Genomic DNA, 12,320 nt, shown 5'->3' on the forward strand with positions numbered 1-12,320 from the left:
GGTACCCTTGACCTGGACCAGGGTTCCTTTTGTCACCAGACTCTTGACAGCGGTCTTAATGCGGGCCTTGTTCTTGTCCACGTCATAGCCACCGGCAGCCAGAGCCTTCTTCACGGCAGCCAGAGACACACCGCTCCTCTCTTTAGAAGCATATACTTCCTCAACGACCAGGTCACTGACGCTGGGACCTGCCATCTTGGGCTTGGGAGCTGCCCTCTTCTTAGCAGCCTTAGCCATCTTCTCTCGTTCTGTTTCTGATTTAACACACAACTAGAATTATAGTTGCCAAAAAAAATGTCAGGCAAAGTGGGGTTATTCCCGGAGAGCTCACTCTCGGCCATGGTTTCTCAGTGTATAATGTATGGTGCTCTCCCCTCAACATGCGAGTAGGGTGAGACAACACCATTCTTTAGTCCAAATAATACCCTACTTTATACTATATTATTGTCATTAGTTTAATGTAAAGTCAGTCTTACATTGGCACTGCTTTAACGTTGCATTTACCCATAATCCATTGTGCCAGTATAACTTTTGTAAAGTAATGAAGCGCAAATGTAAAGTTAATCAATACACAATGAAACAATATCTTTATCTATATCACATGTCAAAACTACTTTAATAAAACAAGATTTCCGTTTTTCATTTCTACTCATTCATCCAAAACAAGACAGCAATTCTACTTCTGCATGCACAGGGAGAATTGAGGATCAATAAAGGAATATCTTATCTTATCTTATCTCATCGAATTGGCCCACGCAACTCCAATCCGTCATCCAGATCCCTCAGGAACTCCTCTGCAACAAACCTCTTAAAGTTCCTCTTAGAAGCCAGCTGAGATGTGGGCGGCTAGGTGGTGCAGTGGGCAAGGCGCTCACCTCCAATGCTGGAGACGCTGGGTTCGAGCCCAGCTCTCCACATTGCTTTCAGTTTGGCTGGTCGTTCGTACTAATACATTTGGCAGTATTAGGGGGTGGGAAACTGATGGGTGGGGATCGGACGTTGTGGACAGCGACTCCTACAGGTCGGTCGGTGCGCCTGCACAGTAGAATCAGGAAGCGACGGGGGCGGCGTCCCTCCAAAGCGCAGACCCCTGACGCTGAAAGATCGCGCTGTGCAGGTGAAAAGATGCAACGGCTGCTACCTCGAGTACCGGAGGGGACTCGTGCTATGTATGGCTTACACGTCCACATTGCAGCCGGCTTGTGGGAGGCATGAAACAGCGTTCGAGATAGGGGAGGGTTGAATTGGACAATACGAAATTGGGATGGGAGAAAAATAGAAAATGGGAGAAAAAGTGGACCAAAAAAAAGAAACCAGCTGAGATGTAGTCTTTTTCACTTTTATATTTCTCACACATGCAATGGGACAGTGGTCACTGAGTCCCAATGCAAAGACACCACTGGTATATTTGCTATGTTAACAGAATTCAACTATAGGGCGACAATAATGTGGTCAAGAGGCATGGTTTCTATCTTGAGCCTGAACTGGCGTAACTTCTTTTATTCACATGGTAAGCAGCAGTAACACAAGTCTTCTCTCACTGAGATACATTGGGGAGTTAAAGCCAAAAAGGCTTTTTTTTTATTTTATTTTTTATTTTTATTTTTTTGGTATTAACATTATGATAATTTTATTTTCATTTTCAACCAGCATGGATACATACATGATATGGTCAGTGTCAAAATAGAGAATCATCCATCCAAAAAAAGTTGCCATGGGTTCTTGGGACTCTTGGCTGCTACCTTCTGGCTCTCTTGGCGGCTACCCTCTTGGGTCTCTTGGCGGCTACCCTCTTGGGTCTCTTGGCTGCTACCCTCTTGGGTCTCTTGGCTGCTACCTTCTTGGGTCTCTTGGCTGCTACCTTCTTGGCTCTCTTGGCTGCTACCCTCTTGGGTCTCTTGGCTGCTACCTTCTTGGGTCTCTTGGCTGCTACCTTCTTGGCTCTCTTGGCTGCTACCTTCTTGGGTCTCTTGGCTGCTACCCTCTTGCGTCTCTTGGCTGCTACCTTCTTGGGTTTCTTGGCTGCACGCTTCTTGGCTTTTGGGGCGGCTTTCTTTGCGGGCTTTTTGGCTTTAACCTTAGCCTGGTTGAGCTTGAAGGAGGCGGAGGCTCCGGTACCCTTGACCTGGACCAGGGTTCCTTTTGTCACCAGACTCTTGACAGCGGTCTTAATGCGGGCCTTGTTCTTGTCCACGTCATAGCCACCGGCAGCCAGAGCCTTCTTCACGGCAGCCAGAGACACACCGCTCCTCTCTTTAGAAGCATATACTTCCTCGACGACCAGGTCACTGACGCTGGGACCTGCCATCTTGGGCTTGGGAGCTGCCCTCTTCTTAGCAGCCTTAGCCATCTTCTCTCGTTCTGTTTCTGATTTAACACACAACTAGAATTATAGTTGCCAAAAAAAATGTCAGGCAAAGTGGGGTTATTCCCGGAGAGCTCACTCTCGGCCATGGTTTCTCAGTGTATAATGTATGGTGCTCTCCCCTCAACATGCGAGTAGGGTGAGACAACACCATTCTTTAGTCCAAATAATACCCTACTTTATACTATATTATTGTCATTAGTTTAATGTAAAGTCAGTCTTACATTGGCACTGCTTTAACGTTGCATTTACCCATAATCCATTGTGCCAGTATAACTTTTGTAAAGTAATGAAGCGCAAATGTAAAGTTAATCAATACACAATGAAACAATATCTTTATCTATATCACATGTCAAAACTACTTTAATAAAACAAGATTTCCGTTTTTCATTTCTACTCATTCATCCAAAACAAGACAGCAATTCTACTTCTGCATGCACCGGGAGAATTGAGCTCATAGCACAGATTTGGAGTTGATGTAATGGACATGGCTGTTCTTAGGAAATGTTGCACATGGTGGAAATAATGGAAATGAACATTTCTAACATAAACATTTAAAAATATAATTTATTCAAATATAATTTCCAAAATGATAAATAATAATAATGATAAACAAAATGTGAAACATTTAACTCATTTTCAGTCACATTAACACTTTGAGTGCCGTGGGTTAATTCACATTTAGTCCCTTGAATGCCACCATCGGCGTCAATGTTAACGTTAATATCGCCTAATCTATGTTTTAAATTATGGCTATGTGTCTAATCTGCCCGTCGCTTATCAAAGAATCATTTTCCAGTCAGTGTTGTCAAGGCAGATTGTTTTTTTATCGCTTCATTTCCGTTTGAGAGCATTTTGAAAAGCACCCGTTTTCAGGTGAAAAACAACCTATTCTATGATAATCGCCTTTTACTGGAATATTCCAGAACGTTGATATTTGTCGGCCTATTTATGAATCGTTTTCAAATAAACGCTAGATGATCAATAGTATATGTGCACGCACGCACGTTCGAGCCGCACGCTGATAATAGCTGCTTTCATTTCCTCATGGATTTTACAGTGAAACCGCTGGAGCACATATCACAAAAAAGCTTATATCTCTGTGAAAACGAGTCTGATTATCCTAACACTGATAACATAGATTCCTTACCTGACATCAGATGGTATCCAAATGGTATATTCCAATTCCTGATCACCATTCAAAAAAATCGACAAGTATATTGATCCAACGTGTGTACAGTATAACCCATGCTCGCCGCGGCTCAGAGGCTCCAGAATGAACTCTGGTAACTCCGGCTGCATCAGTGGACTGGAAAATGTGGACTGGAATATATTTTTTTTCCCATCCATTTTCATTGAGTCCATTCCAAAAGGGTGATTTACCATCTGGGAGACGATAGGGGGCGCTTTTTTCACATCTGATCGCCAGCGGCCCCTGGATTTCCGGTAGGCTCGGGTGATGCAATATGATTTCAGATCGCAAAAATAAAAAAAAAAAAAAATTCAGAGAAAAGCCGTGACGTGGCTTTCAACGTCACTATCGTAAACCCGAAATTAGCCGTGAGTGGCGCTCAAAGTGTTAATAACAAAGGGCATTTTGAGTTTCATATACTATTGAAACAAGGATTTTCTTAGATTTCTAAAGACATCACATCATCTTTGTAGCTAAAATAAACAAGACATGTCACTGAACTGTGTAACTGTGTAAAGAAAAGTGTCCCAGTTTTGTAGCCTTTTTTACTTTACATTTAATGTTTTCAGAACTGTGCAAAAAAAATATCATGTGTCCCATTTCACTTGTTATATTTCCACATTTTAGTGTTCTTCAGTTCTTTTCTTTTACTGTGCAGAAAAAAGAAAAGGATCAAGTGTCCCATTTCACTTGTTATATTCCTACATTTTTGTGTTCTTCAGTTATTTATTTTCATTCAGTGTGAGCTTTAACAAGTCCATCAAAGTCAGGTTGCATGTCTGAGGTGGAGATGCGAAGCACAGCTGACATGTTCATCAGTGAGAGAGGATCTGTACCTGGATTTGGTAAACTTCATGACTGAGACTGTCTGTTCACATATGTAGGTGGATCCTACATATGTGATGAATTGAATATGATGAATTGAAAATGGGGGACCCTGGTGGAAACAAGACGAAAGTCTTTCTCTGGTCTGCATCCCCTTAACAATTGTATGTATTGAGATGTACTGTACTGTACCCATTCTGCAATCTGTTAATAAACTTTTCAATCAATTCAATCAATCAATCCAAAGAGAACCAACATCTTCTGAGCATGTCTCCCCATGTTTGGAAAGTTCTCCTCCTTGCGAGCAGAGTAGAACTCTAGCAGTGATGCTGACTTAAAGTGCTCTTTCAGTAGTGAATCAGACTGCAGGTCAATGAGTTCAAGCTGAACATCAGTGGGTGCACTATCAACACTGCAGGTAAAGGGAGAGGAAACCAGCTGCATTTCATCCTCAACTTTTTTTAAATCTTGAAAACGCCTTGAAAATTCATCATGCAGTTCTCCTCTCCTAACATGGATGAGTACCTGTGCCGGTGATCATCTGATGGTTTGACTTCTTTCAGGGTTTTCATGTGTTTGAGATTGTTGCTGCCTAGTTGCCTTGAAATTAATTGCAACTTTGTCATGAAGGCTTTCACATGGCTATGCATTTCATGAGCAGTTGTGTGCTCAGTAGGGATGGGTACCGTTCACATTTGAACCGATACGGTACCGGTACCTGTGAATCAATACCGGTACCCAACGGTACCTTTTTTCTGTACTTTTTCAGTTGTGAAAAAAAAATTCAAACTTCAAATAACCACACTTTTGACGTTTTTGGCTTGCCATTGGCCCGACTGCTTTGTTGTTGAATCAAGTCAAATCCTAGGTATTAGCATATATTGTGCGTGTGAACGTTGACATGAAAAGAAAAAAGGTAAAAAAAAAACACATGTTAAAAGTCAAAGTAAACTTTGTCATTTTCCAATTTGTGCAAGACATACAGAAAAATTCAATTACGTGCCCCCCTTCCCACGTTGTATATAGAAAGAGACAATAAACACAAAAGTAACATAGGACACAATATACAACACACAGGACTGTACAATATAAACAGTACCTACAATTAAATTAATGAATGAATTAAATAAGAGGTCAAAGAGAACTTAGTGTACATATTCCTTAATTTGTGTCAATGTTATAAAAATCCTATTGTATTCAACAAATTAATTATGATAGACCACAATGTGCCCTTTCTATCTATTCTAAATCTATGGCCTTGCGATTTCATGGCTGCGCAGTGCCGACAAGAGCAGGCGTTCCATCTCCTCTACAGAAACACTGACACTTCCATTCATTTAATGTAGGGATGTACACAGCATTTCACTTTCAACCAGGTATCTGATTAATTTAATGTAGCAATTAGTAGTTCACCCAGTCCTTGGACACATACAGGTTTTGACCAGCAGATGGCAGCGACGAGGCAGCTCAGCAGAGAGCAGCTGAGCTCTCCCGTTTTTTCAAATCCCAATGTTGACAGATATGCATCAGGGTCCCCCATTTTCAATTCATCATAACATATGACATACTAACATGACATACAGATAGACAGTACTGCTACATCTATACATTTATGACATACAAGATATACAAATACAGTACTGTTCTTCCGGCTCTCGACATGAACGGTCGCAGAATATCCAGCTCTTGCTGTTCCCATGGAAACCAACAACAAAGATCAGCAAAAAGAAGATATACAGGAATATTTGCGCATTTCTTGCTCGCCATACTTTGGATTACAGACGTGTGCCTGAATTCAGCACAGAATCGTCAGGAAACGGCGGTGGAAGGCAACAAACGCGGAAATCTACAGTCCCATTGTGACTTTTACCTGTTGAATGGCTCGGAGAGTAAACATCCGGCTATTGGAGCGGCAACTATTCACAGACTGTTGACGGCGAATCCCGAAAGAAAGAGACTACCCCCGACAGGCAAGTTTGATAGAAAATCGATGTTTTATTGTATTTGCTCCTGTCGGGAGACATTCATCAGAACCCAGGACCTGTTTTAACGCGCCAAGGCGAAGAATCAACGGCTCAACGACTCTGGCAGGAGCACTCATTCAGGGGTACTACGACTATGCTTGCACCTCATGGTACCAAAGCACCTCAAAGGCGCTAAAAACAAAATTACAAACATCTCAAAACAAACTGGTCAGACTACTGCTTGACCTTACTCCTAGAACCCACCTCACCCCTGCCCACTTTGACAACCTAGGATGGCTTAGAGTAGACGACAGAGTACAGCAACTTGCAATGGGCCTGGTCTACAAGATACACTACACGACCAAGGTACCCATGTACATGTCAAAATACTTCCCAAAGGTCAGTGAATACCACGATCACAACACCAGAGGGAGCTCCACAAATCATGTTAAACCCAGATTCGGCTCAAATAAGGGACTAAACACGTTTCGCAATTATGCCACATCAATGTGGAACGCCCTACCCAAAGCTGTAAAGGAATGTGGATCACTACCCACTTTCAAAACCTCTCTCAAGGGACACCTACGGGAGACTGCAATTCAACACTGGCCCCTGTAAATATCCTAACCCAACCCCCTCCAATGTACAGTCATTTACCTAGTATGGTTGTCAATAGTCCAATGTACAATTTTGTTTGTTTGTACAGTGTGTCCCCCCCCCCCCCCCCCTCAATGTACAGTTTTGCTTGTATATACAGTGTGCCCCCCCCCCAACCACCTCCAATGTAGATTACCCAGTATGGTTGTCAATATCCCAGTGTACCCAATCCCCCCCACCCAACCTCCTCCAATGTACAGTTTCTACGTCAAACGTATATACTCCCTTTTCCTGACTCCTTCTGTATCACAAACAGTACTGTATTTGCAAATCTGGTATGTCATAAATGTATAGATGTAGCAGTACTGACTATCTGTATGTCATGTATGTCATATATGTCCTGATGAATTGAAAATGGGGGACCCTGATGTAAACAAGACGAAAGTCTTTCTCTGGTCTGCATCCCCTTAACAATTGTGTGTATTGAGCTGTACTGTATTGTACCCATTCTGCAATCTGTTAATAAAGTTTTCAATCAATCAATCAATCATCCTCACACCGTCGCCGGCCGAGGACACAACGGCCAGCGGATGCACCAGCGGATGCACCAACCGACCAGCAGGCGGCGACATCCCCTCACCGAAGCCCAAGCAGAGGAGCCGAGAGACAAGAGGGAGAGAACTTGCAATCAGGGGACTCATATCAGCGCGGGACGTGAGCACCAGGGACCCGCCGTTTGACTCGGCTAGCCCCGCCAGGACAGCTAGTCTAACCGGGCCAGCACATAGGGCTGACCCACCCCCCCTCCCCCACAACGGAGGGCCTCCAGTAGGCCTGCCACGATAACACATTTTGCTGGGCGATTAATTGCCCCCGAAAATATCGCGATAAGCGATATTATTGCGACCGGTTAGAGAATTTTGTTTGAGAAATTTATTTCCCAAAACTTTTATTTTGAAGCCCACCGCTCCGTCTTTTCCGGTGTTTGACTTTTATTTTGAAGCCCACCGACCGGACCGGAAGTATTGTTGTTATTATCCTAAGCAGAAACTATGAGCCGACAACATGCCTCGTCCGGTTCTGTTTTTGAGCTAATGATAAAACAAATTGTTGGTGAACAACTACCTTTCGGTTAGTTTTAACGTTAGCTACTAACGTTAGATGCAGCTACTACAGGCAATCAACGATGAGGAGGAAGCGTCAAAGCAGTAATAGAATAGCTGTGGTGCGTAAGCACTGCAGCACGACTCGAAACTACCGGAGTGTTATAATAAATTAATTCATGTTTAACTTGTCCCCGTGTCCAGTCCTTTGACTAGCCCCACCCGTTCATTGTAAACAATGATGCATGTAATTGTATTAACGTTATTCTGTGTTGTACTTGTAGCTATGCTATACGTTGTATTTCGTGTGTTAGATATTTAGCTAATGTTGTTAGCATGGAATGAGAATCAAAGCTCTATCTTTCATCTTTATTTAGCAGTCCAGTTTCTCCGGGCAGTAGCGAGTAACTACTTGGGTCTAAAAATAGCTAACGTTACACTACAAATAATGCTACTTGGTTAAAAGGAGCAACACTATTGAGAAATGTCTATGTGGCGTTGCCCCACGGAGCTCCCGTGCTGTACTCTAGTAACGTCAGCGGCCCGCCTCCCAACACGGACAGTGACTGAAGGGGCACTGGTTCCGCCTCATTAAAACAAACGCGCAAATAGCAATTAATCACGCCCGTCAAAATCATTGCATTCATTTTAATTATCGCAGCAATTAATCGATTTATTGCTTATCGCGGCAGGCCTAGCCTCCAGACACATCTGAGGACAGCAACCAGCCCCCCCCCCCACGTCGCGGGCTTTCACACCGACCAAATACACCAGCAGAGGACAAAGGATCATCCCCACCCCCCCTCCTAACATCAATGAACACAGGACCCCATCCCCCCCTCCCCACCTACCGCCACAAGATCAACCACACACCACAGTGGAAAAACAATTTGAACTTGACGACATTAATGAAATAACAAACTCAAATGGACTTCACATATTTCACTTAAACATAAACAGCTTGAAACCGAAATTGGCTGAAATCAGACATTTGTTTTTAAACGGTAAGGCTAATATATTATGTTTCACAGAAACAAAACTTGACTCATCTGTTCAGGATCCAGAGATAGAAATCGAGGACTATTCAATCATCAGGAGGGATAGGAACCAGTATGGAGGTGGTGTCTGTGTGTATATACACAAAGATACCAAATTCAGCAACCGTACTGACCTTAACCATGACGAGTGTTATGTACTAGAGGCCTGGTCACTCCTGTGTCACCAGGGCAGGCAGGTGAGGGCTGCCAATTAGCCAATTAGTGCTGATTGGTTACCTGCTGGGGAGCTTCAAAGGCAGACCCAGAAACACACATGCACGGTCTGTGCCTAGTGAAAGAGCTGTCAGGTTCTTACAGTCCTTGTCCGTTGGGTTACCAGTACATTAGCTTATAGTTATATTAGTAGTTCCTTGGTTTAGTAGCATTTTTGAGTTAGAGCACAGGGTTTTGGTGTTGATTACACATAGGTTGCGTACCCATGAGCCAGGGTCGTAACAATTGGGCGCTCGTCCGGGATCTTTTACCCCTAGCACTTTGTTTGGTGATTTTTTTTTTGTGTTGCACGGGGTGTCATCATATTATGGTTTGGGTGGTGTTTGTTACACATGGTGTAACGTGGGGGCTGAGCCATTTTCATCAAACAGGTGAGTATGCCGTATTTGTTTGTAATTTGATGTGACTACTTATGCTGTTAAAATATATAGTTTAGTAGGCACCACATGTAGATAGGGATATTATTTTCTGGTTGTTGGTTAGCGTCCGGTGCACCGCGTACTCCTGGGGCGGTCAATGAAATGATTGTATATGATCTTTGACTGGTAGCAGGTGTGGTTGAAGAAAGTTAGGTCTACAGGGCATTAGTTTAAGGGTAGGTAGGTTAGGGCGGCCAGGAAACACAGGTAGTGTGGTAGGGCTTGATTTAGTGTTTCTTAGGGTAGACATGTGGTAGGCCGGGGTTTTCTGCAGTTTAGACGTAGAAGCATATGTGGTCACATCAGGTTAGAAGGCGCACCTGTTTGGAATATTTTGTTGGATTTATTTTGTTTGTTTAAGTGTTTGGTGAGCATACCTGGTAGCACCTAACACCCTGCGTGTATGACACGTCTATTTAGGGTGGGTGTGTTTTTTTTTGTTTTTTTTTGTTTTGTTTGTGCAACCTGGAAAGGTGCGCTCCGTAGAGCTCACATTTCCACCGCGTCCCTTTATGGTTGTTATTATTGGCATTAGCATTCTTCAGTGGTTCTTTGGTGGTTCTTCGTGGTTTGTTAGTGGTTCTTAGTGACTGTAGGGTAAAGTGAGTAGCTTGTGGTGACTGGTACAGTAACTAACGATGGCTACCATTAAGGATTTTGTTGAGAACCCCTCTGACGAGATGTTGGGAAGGTTTTCCAAAGAGCAGCTTCTGAAGCTTGCTGTGCACTACAATGTGGAGCTTACTGCCAGTGAGAAGCGGTTAAAAACGACTGCCTTGGGGACTTTGAGGGCTATACTCATTGAGGAGCAGGTGATTGTGGCAACGGTGGATGAGCTTCTTTTGTCTGAGGTGTCTCCACAACTCTCTGGCGTGGCGGAAGGTGTTGCCATCGATTGGGGGCCTAGGGAGTTGGCATTTAGGGAAAAGCAGCTACAACAAGAGCGTGAGTTTAAGGAAAAACAGCTACAACAAGAGGAGAGGAGAGATGAGAGAGAGCGGGAGCTTAAGGAAAAACAGCTACAACAAGAGGAGAGGAGAGAGGAGAGAGAGCACGATCGTGCAATGAAGGAGCTTGCATTTAAGCATGCTGCCTTGCAGGCGGGTTCTCTGCATCCAGAGTCACGTTCCGGGTTTGATGTAGGCAGGAATATTAGGATGGTGCCACCATTCTTTGAGAAAGACGTGGAAAGATATTTTCCCCTTTTTGAACGGGTGGCAACCACATTGAAGTGGCCTGATACCGCCTGGACACTGCTGCTGCAATGTGTTTTGGTTGGTAGGGCACAAGAAGCCTACACTGCTCTGTCCCTTGAACAAAGCGCTGATTATGAGCTGGTTAAAGCTTCCATATTGAAGGCTTATGAGTTGGTCCCCGAGGCCTATCGTCAGCGTTTTAGAGGTTATCGTAGGCAGGAGGGGCAGTCTTATGTTGAATTTGGAAAAGAGAAGGAGAACCTGTTTGACCGGTGGTGCACCTCGCAAAAAGCAGAGTCAAGGGAGCAGCTCAGACAGTTAGTTCTCCTAGAGGAATTTAAGAGGTGTGTTCCTGATAACGTTTCCACACATCTAAATGAGCATAAGGTATCGAAGATAGCCGACGCTGCTGTCTTGGCTGATGAGTTTGTGTTAACACACAAATCTGTCTTTGTAGAGGAGGGCCGTGTGGAGTCCAGGGGTAGTAGGCGTCCTTCTCAGGGGAGCCGGTTCCCGGCACCCGTGTCTGCTGGTCGGTTTACTTCGACTCCTAGGCAAGGTGGCTCTGCTAGTGCATTCCCAGAGGGGGTTATCTGTTTTTACTGTAAGGAGCCTGGTCATATCGTTGCTGGATGCCCTGTGCTTAAGCAGAAAAATGTAAAAACGGTGGCTCTGGTAGAAATCATAGACAGGACACCTATGCCGACATTAGAGGGTGGGGTGCGAAGTATCAAAGGTGCAGACAGGGAGCTAGAGGGCTCCTCAACATTTAGGATGGATGGATTTGTTTCACTGGTTGGTGAATTAGGATCAAGGCAGGCTATTACAATATGGAGAGATACAGGAGCTTTCCAGTCTCTCATTCTGGATGGGATTTTGCCATTTTCGGAAGATTCTTCATTGCATTCCGGTGCCATTGTTCAGGGCTTTGGAGGAGGCTTTGTGAATACTCCTTTGCATGAGGTCTCGCTAAACTCTCTCTTAGTATCAGGCAATGTTGTCGTAGGAGTGTGTTCTCACATTCCCATAAAGGGGGTGTCCTTCATTCTAGGGAACGATTTGGCCGGTGGCAAAGTGCTGGCTACTCCAGTTGTAATTCCCGTCCCTGTAGTTTCTGAGGTTCCTGATGAGCTCGCACAGAAGCATCCAGGAGTGTTTCCTGTGTGTGCGGTAACACGCGCAATGTCAAAGGTCAAATGTGACACCCATGAGGTTGTTAACTTAGATGGTGATATGACATTTAGTGACACGTTCTTTGTTGAGTTGAAAAGTGGCCCTGATGAGGGGTTTGGTAAGGTGATTCCGTCTCATGAGCAGTTGGTACTAGAGCAAAACAAGGATGTCTCCTTGTCGTCCCTCTTTGAAGAGGCGGTTTTAGAGGATGAAAT

The sequence above is a fragment of the Notolepis coatsorum genome, assembly GCF_963971535.1.
Source record: "Notolepis coatsorum genome assembly, chromosome: 4".
NCBI lineage: Eukaryota > Metazoa > Chordata > Actinopteri > Aulopiformes > Paralepididae > Notolepis > Notolepis coatsorum.